This window comes from Tursiops truncatus, chromosome 12 (assembly GCF_011762595.2).
Source record: "Tursiops truncatus isolate mTurTru1 chromosome 12, mTurTru1.mat.Y, whole genome shotgun sequence".
Lineage (NCBI taxonomy): Eukaryota > Metazoa > Chordata > Mammalia > Artiodactyla > Delphinidae > Tursiops > Tursiops truncatus.
Genome location: NC_047045.1, coordinates 67,876,860 through 67,890,658, shown reverse-complemented (window position 1 = coordinate 67,890,658; position 13,799 = coordinate 67,876,860). Strand labels below are relative to the sequence as shown.

The 13,799-nt window shown below is 40.3% G+C and overlaps 1 protein-coding gene and 1 pseudogene across 9 annotated transcripts in view; one reads left to right on the top strand and one right to left on the bottom strand.

Moving 5' to 3' along the window:
- The window catches only part of HIVEP2 (HIVEP zinc finger 2), a 194,481-nt gene that overhangs the window by 38,133 nt on the left and 142,549 nt on the right, over positions 1–13,799 (top strand). For 5 of the 9 annotated variants that reach the window (XM_073789666.1, XM_073789667.1, XM_073789668.1 and 2 more), the window contains exon 2: positions 9,148–9,222. The exons of 2 other annotated variants lie outside the window; for them this stretch is intronic. The gene's annotated coding sequence lies outside the window, so the exon portion shown is untranslated. Of the gene's footprint in view, positions 1–9,144; positions 9,223–13,799 lie in introns of all 9 variants that reach the window. 2 more of the 9 variants (XM_033867790.2, XM_073789665.1) reach the window with 1 other exon arrangement.
- LOC101337299 (metallothionein-1E pseudogene) lies at positions 3,979–4,315 on the bottom strand (annotated as a pseudogene).

The window sequence follows — 13,799 nt, the reverse complement described above, 5'->3', positions numbered from 1 at the left end:
TATGCTCATGATAATGACTCTAGTATTTTTCTAATAAATCAATATAAATAAATATGTAGGTTTTCTGGGTGATCTGTGTTCATGATAATGACCCTGAGAATTTTTTGGCTGAAAGCCAAGTACTTTTAACCTTTTTGATATATATTTTTTAAAAATCTCAAAAATTTTTGGTATGTGAAGGCTTATTTTACATCCTTAGTATGTAATTCATTCCCCAGCTCTGTACTCTTTAATATTGTTGCTCTTTCCTCTGCCCTGTTCATATTTAAATTGTCTTAAAATGCATGGGGTTTATTTTTCAGATTATAAATGCTCATGTATGTAGATACATACGAAAATATTTTGAATCATCAACCAGTGTACACTATACCAATGCCACGTGAACACAGCATATTTTAGTCTTCAAAAATATTCAGATAGATTTATGTATATAGATAGAAATCTGTATATACCAATTTGAAGATGTCTTTTTATATAGTTAATGCCAAATCATATTTTATATGGCTAATCATCCTTTGATATATCATAATGGTTTCCCTGGAGCATGACACATCTATTAAAATTGATATTTTAGCATGCATACTAATTAAGAAAATGTATATTATGTGCTAGGCAAAAACATGGGCTCCATATAGTAGAGAAAACCATATTTAGGTCCCTCCGAGATGGTATATCTCCTCTCCAGGTGTTTCTCATTTGTGTTTAAACTTGCTCTTTAGTAGGTTTTTGTTAACTGAAAAAGGAAAATTATTTCTTGATATTATATAAAGCAGGTTAAATTGTGCTGGCTTACTTTGTATTTTGTTTCAAAACTGTGCTTTTAATTGGTCATGTAGAATTGGGAATTCATTTTCTCAGAAGGTTGTGTCTTACTGGCAGGAGGAAGAGGTGAAGAGGAAATTCTCTTTTTCCATAAGTACATGTTTGGTCTTAGGCAAATTTTTTTTTTTTTTTTTTTTTTTTTTTTTTGCGGTACGCGGGCCTCTCACTGTTGTGGCCTCTCCCGTTGCGGAGCACAGGCTCCAGACGGGCAGGCTCAGCGGCCATGGCTCACGGGCCCAGCCGCTCTGCAGCATGTGGGATCTTCCCGGACCGGACCACGAACCCGTGTCCCCTGCATGGGCAGGCGGACTCTCAACCACTGCGCCACCAGGGAAGCCCTTAGGCAAAATTTTGAAACAAGGAGAAGTGTGACTCTGAGAGTGACATCCTGCCACTTAGCAGCCCGTCCAACCTAGCGGGCCTGAGGGCATCAGGTTATCAAAATTTAGTCCTACGTTATCTATCACTATATTCCTTTCCAGTCTAAACTACTCCAACATTTCTAGTTCCTGAATCATCTGTTTCCATCCCAACCAAAAGTCCCAGTCAACAGTTACTTAAGTACCTGTCCTGATTTGGGCAATGAGCTTGGAACTGTGTAGAAAGAAAGGTGAATCCTATGCTATTTACATTTTCAGGGAGTATACATACAATCTAGGATTGCTTATAAGACATGCATAACGAACTCATTATACTGGAAGACAGAATATGCATAAAAGAGGCATAAACCAAATGAAATGAAAGTTCAAAGAAAAAGATTACAACCAATTGTAGGAACTGGAAAGGTTTTATGGACTTTGAAGAATGTTTAGCATCTTAAAAGCAGAGATGCTGTTGAGAGATGGCATTCCAGGTGAAGAGAATGTTACAGATGAAAGTAGGAGCACCCCGTATGGCTGCCTAAGAGTTGAATATTGCTAAACTTTTGAAGGCAGCATTCACATAGACTGTGATATAAATGGTGCCCCCTGTAGTTGTTCAGCATGGTGGCCGTGAGTGAAAGCCAGGAGGCAAGAAGTGTGCAAGGATAGGATCAGAGAATCATAAGGGGTATAGCCTGGACCGTATTGCGATGGATCTTTAATGAAAGAGTGAAGTTGTTTTACCCCTTTCACTGTGAGCTAAAAGGTCTTAAAACCTTCTCAAACGCTAAGATTCTATGATTTCTCTAATTCAGTTGGTGAGAGGGGCTGAGGAAGAGTTTTGAGCAATGGAGTGGCTCAAATTTTCAGAAGATGACACTATATATATATATATATATATATATATATATATATATATATATGGTGAAATGAATTGAGAAATTACTAGACTTCAGATGTGTATAAAGTGATTCTGCCATCTAAGTGATGCTGGAGTAATACATCAAACTGGGGCTCTGAGGGGTCACAAGATTATTCCCAAACCAGCCCACCCTTACTTTGATACATCTTTACTTCTTCCATATCACACTAAGACTTCATTTTTTTTTTTTGCGGTACGCGGGCCTCTCACTGTTGTGGCCTCTCCCGTTGCGGAGCACAGGCTCCAGACGCGCAGGCTTAGCGGCCATGGCTCACGGGCCCAGCCGCTCTGTGGCATGTGGGATCTTCCCTGACTGGGGCACGAACCCGTGTCCCCTGCATCGGCAGGCGGACTCTCAATCACTGCGCCACCAGGGAAGCCCAAGACTTCATTGTTTTGATCTCTTATTTGGCATCCTTGTTAATAAGCTTTGCTAGACTTTCAACTTCAGTATTTCTTTCACCGTTTATGTCTTGTCTTATCTTTATGTATATCATGTACCTTCTGCCTGCACTTTTGGAAATAGACCTTTCTGAGTTGGTCCTAGGCTTGGACTCTGTCCTGTGAACTGCCTTAGTGGGCAGCCTCTTGATCACAGCTGTTTGTTTCTGGATTTCGATTCCCTTCTTTAGCTCCAGCTCCATGAATCAGGAGCCCAAGAAGGAGGCCTGTTATTAGGCTGTTGGAATAGGATAGGGACAGTCATCAGGCTCAAACTACAGGAGTGAACGTGGAAAGTAATTCATTAATTCATCAAATGTTTATTGAGCCCTCTTGAGGGTAAGCACGGGCCTTGTGTGGCTTCCCTGACTGGTCCTGCTTTCATTTCTTTGGCCCTTCCTCCCTTCCAATGCTCTAAGAAGTTTAAGATTTTTTTCACAACAGCTGAGTCTCTCTGGGAGTATCAGCAAGACTTCTGGTAGTGTTAGAAGGCAACAACCCGGGGACAGCAGCAACTGGTTTTATTTTTGGTTTTCCTCAGTCAGGTGTTTGTAAGTTGAGAACTGCCTGTATTCAAACAACGTGATTTGGTAGCATGTCATGAACTCCCGTAGAAATAATGGATGTGGTACAGTTAAAAGGATAACAAGGAGCCATTCCTAACATCACAAGCTATACAGTAAATGTTTAAAGACCTGGCTGTGGATTAATGGCTCTGAGGACACGGATATGCTATGGGTCCTTCACAGTCTCATTTTGTGTAAAATTTGAGTCTTGCTTTGGGTACAGAGATCCGGCCGTGGGTGAACTTGCCCGGGGAGTAGTCATTGTCTCATGGTAGGTACTGGTTGATGCATTTGGGAGATTTTATTTAGGAACTCATTAGATTACTGCATTCATTTGTTCTAGTCAAGTTTTAACTTTTATCCCTCATGCACTCTTATGAAACAAATAAATAAAAGATATAACTATCCAATCACCTTTTACAATCTATCGATCTGATTTTTAGGTTTTCCTTGTATACTCCTGATCTTTGCTCATAGCCCCACATTTGAAATAGTTATAATCATGATATTGATATAGCCCTTATTTTCAAAACCATATTTTCATAAACACTTTCCATTTTGCTAATTTCTGTACTCTAATTTTTCTTTTCTTTCTTTTTTTTTTTTTTTTTTTTTTTGCGGTACGCAGGGCTCTCACAGTTGTGGCCTCTCCTGTTGCGGAGCACAGGCTCCGGATGCGCAGGCTCAGCGGCCATGGCTCACGGGCCCAGCCGCTCCGCGGCATGTGGGATCCTCCCGGACCGGGTCACAAACCTGTGTACCCGGCATCGACAGGCGGACTCTCAACCACTGCGCCACCAGGGAAGCCCCTAGCTATTTTTGAAAAATAAATTTCTATGAGCTCTTTACATATTATAAATATTAATTCTTTTTTTTTTTTTTTTTTAGTGTCAACAACTTTTATTACCACTTACATATTTCATAGGAAAGGGAATGTAGCAATCAAGTCAGAGTGGTGTAAAAACGCAGGTCGGCCCGTGTTCCTCCATTGACACCCGGGGCAGGCTCTCCGCGACATCAGGCACAGCAGCTGCACTTGTCCGAGGCCCCTTTGCAGACGCAGCCCTGGGCACACTTGGCGCAGCCCACGGGGCAGCAGGAGCAGCAGCTCTTCTTGCAGGAGGTGCATCTGCAGGCTTTGCAGCTGCAGGAGCCAGCACAGCTGCAGGAGCCGCCAGTGGGCAGGAGCACTTGGGGTCCATCTGGAGGAGAAGTGAGGCCCGAGGTCCAAAGCAAGGGGCAAAGCCGCTTCACGGGTCCGGTGGGGACCGTGTATATAAATATTAATTCTTATTACTTTTACTTGGTTCTAATATTTCTCAATGGGATTTAATTTTGTTTTGTTATTTTGTAAGTTTAACAATTTTAGCTTAGTTTTATCTGGTGTATCTATTTCTGATTAGTATTTGATGAATGCTTTCAAAGTTTTTTAAAAATTATAGTCATAAAGGTAGTGCAGTTCTCTGCTTATTATTCATGTTGCTTCTTGGTCTACTGTCAAGTGTATTGGATTCTTAAAGACATGTATATTCTAAAATCATGGAATGATCAAGCCAGAGGGAAATCATCAGCTTATATTTTTAATATTTGGAGGATCTAACAAATAATATTTCCCATATCTACAGATAAATGTAGATTTCCAGATGAGAGTTTAGAAAGTAGATGAAAATTACATTTAAGACCTGAATACAGTGAAGCTGGTTGGTAAATTAAGAAATATATTTAACTTCAGGGTTTAATAACAAAAAGTTGTATCATGTTTATAAAACACTTTAAAAACACTGTTTGAAAATCAATTTTTCCATGTGTTTTTGAGCATTTATGACACTGCTTTCCAGTGTCCTAATTTTAAAATTTAAATATAATTTCAGAAATGTGGCTTCAAATCATTGGTCATTTGCAAAAATAACTTTAGTGGCCTCTTATTGATTATCTAAACTGTGTCTTGTTGTTGGTTTTCTTCTTCTGAGGCTCAGATTCTATTATGTAACTGGGGTATACTTTTGGAATTTATAAAGCACTTCAACATTTTTTTTTATTGGTTTAATTGATCTTATAATCATTTAAAAATAACCTCAGTTACCTGATAAATATTTAGTTTATTGGTAATAGTTGAGCAGTTTTATTTCTCAACTGATTTAGAAATAGGTGTCCAATATATCTTCCAGTATTTCATTACAGGGAGGAAGAATTTAAAAAGCTAATGAAAGGTTGTTTCCTTTAAGTAATTTTAGAAGAGAAATTGCTATATCAAAAATATAAATGGGGCTTCCCTGGTGGCGCAGTGGTGGAGAGTCTGCCTGCCGATGCAGGGGACACGGGTTCGTGCCCCGGTCTGGAAGGATCCCACTTGCCGCGGAGCGGCTGGGCCCGTGAGCCATGGCCGCTGAGCCTGCGCGTCCGGAGCCTGTGCTTCTCTCGGCAACGGGAGAGGCCACAACAGTGAGAGGCCCGCATACCGCAAAAAAACAAACAACAAAAAAAGGGTAAACAAAATCATCAAAACAGTAGTTAGGTTGGTTTTAATACATCACAGAGAAGGAGGAGTCATTCCAGTTGTGTGCTTATGACATATCAGCATACTCTTACCCTGGGTCAATAGATATGATAATCACAGTTTGCTCATGGTTACTGAACTGATAAATTATGGTGTGGGATGTGAAATTGAACCAATTCAATTAGGAAGGCTCAGAATGAAGTTTGAGGCAAGTTAGGATTGACAGATGAGAACAAATGAATAATAAACTATTCTTACAGACTATTATAGGTTCGGTTTTACATTTTTAATATCTTCAGTATTGGTAAAGATGTTCTTGCATGTGGGACTTTTTCTTTTGAGGGGTAAAAAAGGGCAATTTATCTTCTTTGATCACATGATCAATTTCATTGAGCTGCTTTATTTTCACTCAGAAAGAGGATAGGAACTAATATCCATAATGTGTTACTGTTTAGACCAAAGTATGCTAAAGGGAAATTTGTCAGTTCTGATAGTGTTTGGAATGGAGTATGACATTCATCTCTGATTCTGCACCTACTGTATTTTCTCATAGGTTTTATTTTTTCATTTCAAGTTTGCTGTCCCATTGCTCATGCTGAACAACAGACTTACAGAATCATATCTAATATATTATTGAAGGAAAGTATATGTGACACTGCGAACTTTTGACTCTCGTATTGTTTTCAAATGTTATTTACTAAGTTTTCCATGAAATGATTTTTAAGGAGAATCAAAGGGATTCTCTGGCATAAAAAGGATTGATAAATCATATTTGGGAATGATGTTATAATGATTTCCATTATAACAAATGGAAAACAAAACAAATGGAAAACAAAAGAACATGTGTCTTCCAACTCATCTACTTCCTACTCATCTATTTCCTACTTCCTCATTTGGAGGTTCTTGTCAAATACACTAGTTGAAATCCAGGCAGGGCGAATTGATATTGTAAGTCTTAAAAGTACAAGAAGCTCATGTTTTGTATTGATACAAGCTCTTGTATTTATATTTAGTCTTCAGTGAGTGAGCTTGTACATCTTGCTCAGTTTTTGTCTCTGTCCTCATTCCCCAATGCCAGGCCGCCATTCTGTCTCCTTATAATATAACAAAATGACCAATCAGTGTTAGGACACTTTGAGTGAAAGAGATGCTCAGAGACTCATTTAAGCAGCAAATTTTCACAGAGATGTGGTTTAGTTTTGGCTATCGTTTACTTTATTTTGGTGGAATAATCAGCAAGAAAACAAGAGAGGAGTGAAATAGATGCAAGAGAGGAATATTGTGGACTTCAAGAAGGCATTGTTGGTTGATAACTCTTTCTTGAAAAACGAGCCCCAAAGTGTGCCCCCATAGTGGCGATTTCTTTTGTTTTGTTCTCTTAATTGATATCGGATAGTCAGAATCAGTATGGGAATAAAAGGGAATCACTTGAGTCATCTGCCTGAGTAGGGAGACTCCATATAAGTGAAGTCTCTGAGTCTAGATACTCTATACAAAGGAAGCACTATGTTTTATTTCAGAATTTCTTGAATTTACTCTTGACAAGAATGCCCCCGAGCCTGTAAATTATTATCATTGTTGTTACTAAGTGGCATAGATGAGAGACTGAACTTAATAAATAATCATTTAAATTATATATTCAATCAACAGCAAGGGCACATCTATTAAAAGTGTTTTCTGGGGCTTCCCTGGTGGCACAGTGTTGAGAATCTGCCTGCCAATGCAGGGGACACGGGTTTGAGCCCTGGTCTGGGAAGATCCCACATGCCGCGGAGCAACTAGGCCCGTGAGCCACAATTACTGAGCCTGTGCGTCTGGAGCCTGTGCTCCGCAACAAGAGAGGCCGCGATAGTGCGAGGCCCGCGCACCGCAATGAAGAGTGGCCCCCACTTGCCGCAACTAGAGAAAGCCCTCGCACAGAAACAAAGACCCAACACGGCCATAAATAAAATAAATAAATAAAATTAAAAAAAAAAAAGAATGATCCATGCTTTTAAAAAAAAAAAAGTGTTTCCTGACATGAAAAAATATTATATTTTCACATCATTGTTTGCATTGCCTTCAAAGGATGATTACAGCATTTGTTCAGGGTATAGTTTTTATGGTTCAACAGCCCAAAGTCTTAAATCTTGTGCCTGGGTAGATTTTGTGTTGTACAGTAGTAATTCTGTAAATTATTTACAATAAAGGGGAAAACACTGGAGAAAAGATCTATCTGTGTACTGCTCCCAGTTTTACAACAAGGGAATACTGTTAAAGTTCCAAAGTAGCTTCAGTAGTTCAGTAGCTGAGCTATTCCATCCCCCTCCCCCCTCTCCAACATCCTGTTTCATCACAAATATTTATCATTATATTCATTGGTTCTCCACCCGCCTTGTGGGCTGTTGTGCTTGCTGTCACCCGGCCAAGAGGCTGGGGAATGCCTATCCACAAACAGCATGGGGTGTCTGGCTAGGGTGCTCACCAGGTCCTGTAACTGGCTAACACTGAATTGTCGTCACTGTTGTGCCATTGAAATCCATGTAGAGTCAACCTATTTAAATAATTACCAGAATCACCAATAGCAGGCATGTTGCTGCTAGTCATAGTGAAAATATACATACTGTTTGTGGTGAGAAAAAAACTGAAGTCTACAGCATTTGGAGATGTCATTCTGATGTGTTATGGAAGCATTAAAATTAAAGAAAAAGAAAAATGACTATTTAAACAAAATTACTGCCTAAAAACACTAGTCTGTTTGACTGCCTGGTTAACAGTTTAAAAGACTTGTCTGGTTTTCCTGAAAAGTCCATTTAGTATTAACTGGCTACTCACTTTTAAAATATTAAATGTAAACTAACACAAAATACAATACGATAGATAATAACATACATAGCATACCGCGGCATACCCTGCTTGTTTCAGAAGGGATGGATTTTTTTGAAGAGTATTGGCCAGGAATTTTGTAGACTGGAGTTATGGGTTTTGGGGAAGAAGACCAGAGAAGGTGCCCTTCTCATTGCATTATATTATGGGATGTGTCCTGTCAACATAACTGATCACCGTGATATTAACCTTGATCACTTGGTTAAGGTAGAGTCTGCTAGGGTTTCCACTGTAAAGTTACTACTTTTCTCTTTCCATGTTCTGTTCATTGGAAGTCAGCCCACACTTAAAGGGAGAATAATTAAGCTTTACCCCTTGGAGGGAGGGAGTATCTACATGATTTATTTATTTTGGTATGGACTCATAAATATTTATTCTTTTATTCTTTCGGTTATCATCCAGTGCTAATCACTCTTTATTTTGTTGCTCATAAGCTTATTTTAAACTTTTTAAATTGTATTTTGCTTAGCCATCTGGTATTCTGTGTAGCTTGGTGCCTCACGCATCACCCGTCTTTTTGGCCTGTCCCACCTCCACGTGTTTATGTTCTTTCTTCAAACCAAGAGATTTGGTTTTGCAGCTTTGGTTAGCACTTAAGGTCATTTTCATAGTCAAGTCTTAATGTATGCGCTGTGGGAGGAGAAGTCATAACACAAAACTTCTTGTCAGCAGATTGGCGAACTTACCTGAGAAACTGAGACTCAAGATTGTGAGAATGTGTGACTAGGACCGAAAGCAGATTTCCAGGTAGGAAATCAAAATGATTTTCTTTAACTCCTTTGCACTTGACTTTGTAGAACTCAAATCACCATTTCTTGTGAGATGCAAAATTCCAAAAGGAGGGGTGGCATAAATATTGGGGTTGCATTAGCAAATCACGTTGTGTTCCTCTTTTAGATTCTTTTTAAGATTCTTTTATTTGATTTTTAAACAGTAAGGTAATAGCTGAGCTTTGAAATGAAACCCAAGGGGAGCTTGCAGAAGTCTATCTGTATTTGCAAAATTATTATAGATATGATTTTGAACGTTGAGGCCTATTGAGAAGTACCCATCAGAGTACAAAATAATATTCAGATTTTTCATGTCAGAGAACAGCTGTGGTTACAGGATGTTTTATGTATTTCACAGAATATTTACTAAATACGGATTGATTTCTATTTGGCATTTCTCATCAACTCCCTTAAGATGTGATAAGGTCATAAACTCTGTTAGAAAGGAGGGGCTCAGGGAGAGGAAGCTCCCAGATTGCATATGTGCTCGAGTTTCTGCATACTAATGTTACCAAAACAAGCATCAGTTTGCCACTGTGGCAGTCTTACAAAGAGTAAGTTAAAAAAAAAATCGAGCTCATGTGAACACGAAGACAAGCAACTGAAAATCTGGAATACAACTAGAGTTAACATCATGCAGTGATTCTTACCTTTGCTGTTGGAAGTATAAAAGCAGCGTGATCCCTCCAGCTAAATTACAGAGATTTCAACTCCATGGGAACATGAAGAACCTATCTGTCAGAGGGTGTGTGTACACAAATGCTTTCAAAGCACGGGGGTGGGAATGAGTTTGGGGCGGGCACGGTGGCCGGGGCACAGAGACCAACCCTCCAAGTCTTGCCCACGCATTTTTATGTCTGTATTATAATAAGGCCTTTGTGCAAGGAGGCTAGATAGAACTTCATGTCTGCTGCCTTCTGGACTTTTACATGATCTAGCTGCCATCACCCACCTCCCTTGTCTCTTCAGAAAGGAGGCAAGAAAAGGCAATTAAAGAATACTGCGGGGAGGGAAATGCTCCTCCCCGTTTTGCTTTTTGGAATGTCAACAGAGTTATGGCTTTTCTGTGTGTCTCTAGGGGTAGTTGGCTGCTTCTGTCCACCGTCTTTTTCTAGGGAGAGGCTTTGAATTGCAGTCTTCACGTAGTGGGGGGCTCCTGAAAGCTGTAATCAGCTTCCTCCTTTGTGGGGAGGAGTGCTTTCTGGTGGTCATCTGGTGTCCTGCCTTCTACTTAAGGCCCCGGGGATGGCGTGGAGTGATTGGTGAATGAAGTATCCCTGCCCACCATTACTTGGCCTCTGTCTCAACTCTGAAACTTCAAGTCCCTTATCGAACTTGTGCCTCACAGCCACGCTCATCTCCGTCAATCCCACCAATCCTTTGGTTAGTTTCTTCACTTGAAGAGATAACTTCACAACCCGACTATTTATTATTTGTCCATGTCCCTGTCCTGTATTTTGGGAATGACAGAAAAGTCTGGAAAATGTTTATTTTTGCTGTACTTCAGTTTAGCTGATCCGTGGGATAAATCAGATGTCCTGCTCTGTCTTGGTTAGCTCTGAGAATAATCTCTAATAAGTCTTAGACCATTTTTGTACCACTTAAAATTTGAGGTTGAGTTTGGATGGCTCTCTGCACCAGGTTCAGAGATACAAATCTTTACTCTTTTCCTTTCACTCCTAAAGGTTATGCATGCCCAACCTCATGGATGGCTCTGTGGTGGTAGAAGGAAATTATTGATGAAAGGCCTGAGGATTTTATGTGCCTGGGGGCATAATAGCTAAATGTTTTCAACTTACACTTTGGGCCACACTCATCATTTCTTCACCCAAAGAAATGATCTATTTCCCCCATTGTTTCTGCTTGAAACATTCTTTCTGGCTTTACTCTTAAAAATAAATGATCTGCAACTAAGATGACATACACCCACATACCATCAGTTTCATTTATTAATTAATTTATGACTTTACTATTTTTGATTTACTTTTGTGTGCTGGCCTGAGCAGCCGAAACACAACTGGTAAGTGTCTGAGCTAATGTTCTAGAAGTAAAGTGCAGACTGCAAAATATTGCAATGCATTGAAATGGGCTGTAAGAGAAAATACACAAAGCCTAGCTGTGACATAACAGGGAATCAAGTTCTGCTGGGGGACTTGATAGAGGAGTAAATTCTAGAGCTGCATCTCGCAAGCTGCATTGCAGTCTGTCTAGAAGGCAGCACAAGGAAAGGCATTCTAGGAAGACAGAGCCCTGGCATGCAAAGAACCAAAGACATAAAACCAACAAGTAAATCTTCATATGGCTGGATTACAGGGTATAGGGAGAGGATGGATGTCACGAGGGAAGGATCTGGAATGCTCGGCAGGAACCAGGTCAGGGAAGGTATGCCATGCTTTATGTTGGAGCTCTATCCTATAGGCAAGGAGGAGAGACACGTTCAGATTTGCGTTTTACCAGGAGCTCTCAGGCCGCAGAATTAGAGAATGAATTAGCGGGACCCAAGCCTACACTGGAAGACATAGTTTGCAGACAGTTACAGTAATCTTCAAAAGAAACAACTGGAGGCCTGAACTCATGCTGGGATATTCAGAATAGTGAGCACAGGATGGATTTGCAAGTCTGGGAAACAGTACTAGTGACTGAGTCAGTGTGAAGGATGAGGGAAAGAGAAGGCAGTTCTCAGGACTCTAGCTGGACCACAAGGTGAAGAGGGATGACATTGCCCGGGATGAGAAATACAGGAAGATGAGCAGGCCTTTGAGAAAAGCAGTGACCTGTATTTTAAACTTGTTCTATCTATCGTCATGTGTGGTCTATGGAAGGATCGCTGGTTTGGGGATCAGAAAGAACCTGAGTTTCAATTTTACTTCTCCAATTTATCACCTGTGTAGTTTTAGGTAAGTTACGTAACCTCTGGGGTCCTTAAGTTTCCTGGTCTGTTAAGTGGGCGCTAGTAGTTACTAGCTTGAAGCCCATTGGTGAGGGAGAAGAGAGATAATCTATGTAAAGCTCCTGACTCAAAGCCAGTTTTTAAATAAAGGGCAGATTCTTATCTCTGCTGTGGTCTGTAGGCAGATCTTGAAACCTGGAGCCTAGAGGGGAGGCTGAAAATGCAGTCTTCAGATTCAAAAGCATAGGGAAGAACAGAATTTATCAGGGGCCAAGGCAGCCTGCCCATTCATTCGTCCAGAATCAGTTGTTCAGAGCTGGTGTGTGTCAAGTTCTGTGCAAGAACTAGGGAAGTTAAGACGAAAAAGACTGTCTCTGGCCTCAAGGATCTTAGAGCCTATAAGGGTGACACAGGGAAGGGAATCAAGAGTGTTCTGAATAAGAAGAGGATCAGGGCAAATCAATATATCCAGATTTTAAAAGTTGTGTAGGGCTTCCCTGGTGGCGTGGTGGTTGAGAACCTGCCTGCTAATGCAGGGGACATGGGTTCGAGCCCTGGTCTGGGAGGATTCCCACATGCCGTGGAGCAACTAGGCCTGTGAGCCACAACTACTGAGCCTGCGCGTCTGGAGCCTGTGCTCCGCAACAAGAGGGGCCGCGATACTGAGAGGCCCGTGCACCGTGATGAAGAGTGGCCCCCGCTCGCCGCAGCTAGAGAAAGCCCTCGCACAGAAACGAAGACCCAACACAGCCAAAAAAGTTGTGTAACATAACATATATTCATAAAAAGACATATACAGTTGGATGAATTTTCATGAACTAAAGAGCAGATCAAAAAACAGGACATTATTAGCATTCCAAGAGCACTTCTCTTGTCTTTTTCCAGCACAAGGGTAACTATCATATAGATTTTGCCAACTTTTGTACCTTACATGTATGGAATCATACCATACGCTGTGTTCTCTTTTGTTTCTGGCTTCTTTCACTTACCAATACGTTAGCAAGATTCATTCATGTTTCGGGATGTAACAATCATTGTCTCATTGTTGTATGGAATCCCACTGTATGAATTTACTACAATTTATTCATTCTGCTATTAATGAATTTGGGTTTTGTTTTTGGCTATTACAGATAATGCTTGTGTGAATATCTTAGTACATATCTGTTGGGTGTATTCCTAGGGGTGGAATTGCTGGATCTCAGGGCTTGTACATATTTAGTGTTAGTAGTTAACAACCACACACTTTTTCAAAGTGGATGTGCCAATTTATACTCCTTTCAACAATACCTGAGCGTCCTAATTGCCCCCACCCTGCTGTGGTATTTTCATCTTTCTCATTTTGACCATTTTCATGGTTATGTAGTGGTATAGCCTTGTAGTATTAGTTTTCATTTCTCTGATGATTAATGAAGTTGAGCCCCTTTTCATAAGTTTTTGGCTGTTTTATGCTCTCTTTTATAAAGTGCCTGTTGAAATATTTTGTTCACTTTTCTATTGAACTTTCTGCCTTTTTGAAGCATCAATTTTAAACAATGAGAATTATTTACAAAGGACCTACCAAGAGCTATTCTAGCAGGGGGATCAGAGGAGAGGACAGTAGAGTCATACTTTTGCCCTCGTAATCTTGACCAGTCTTTCCAAAAGGATGGCTGGGCACAGGAGGA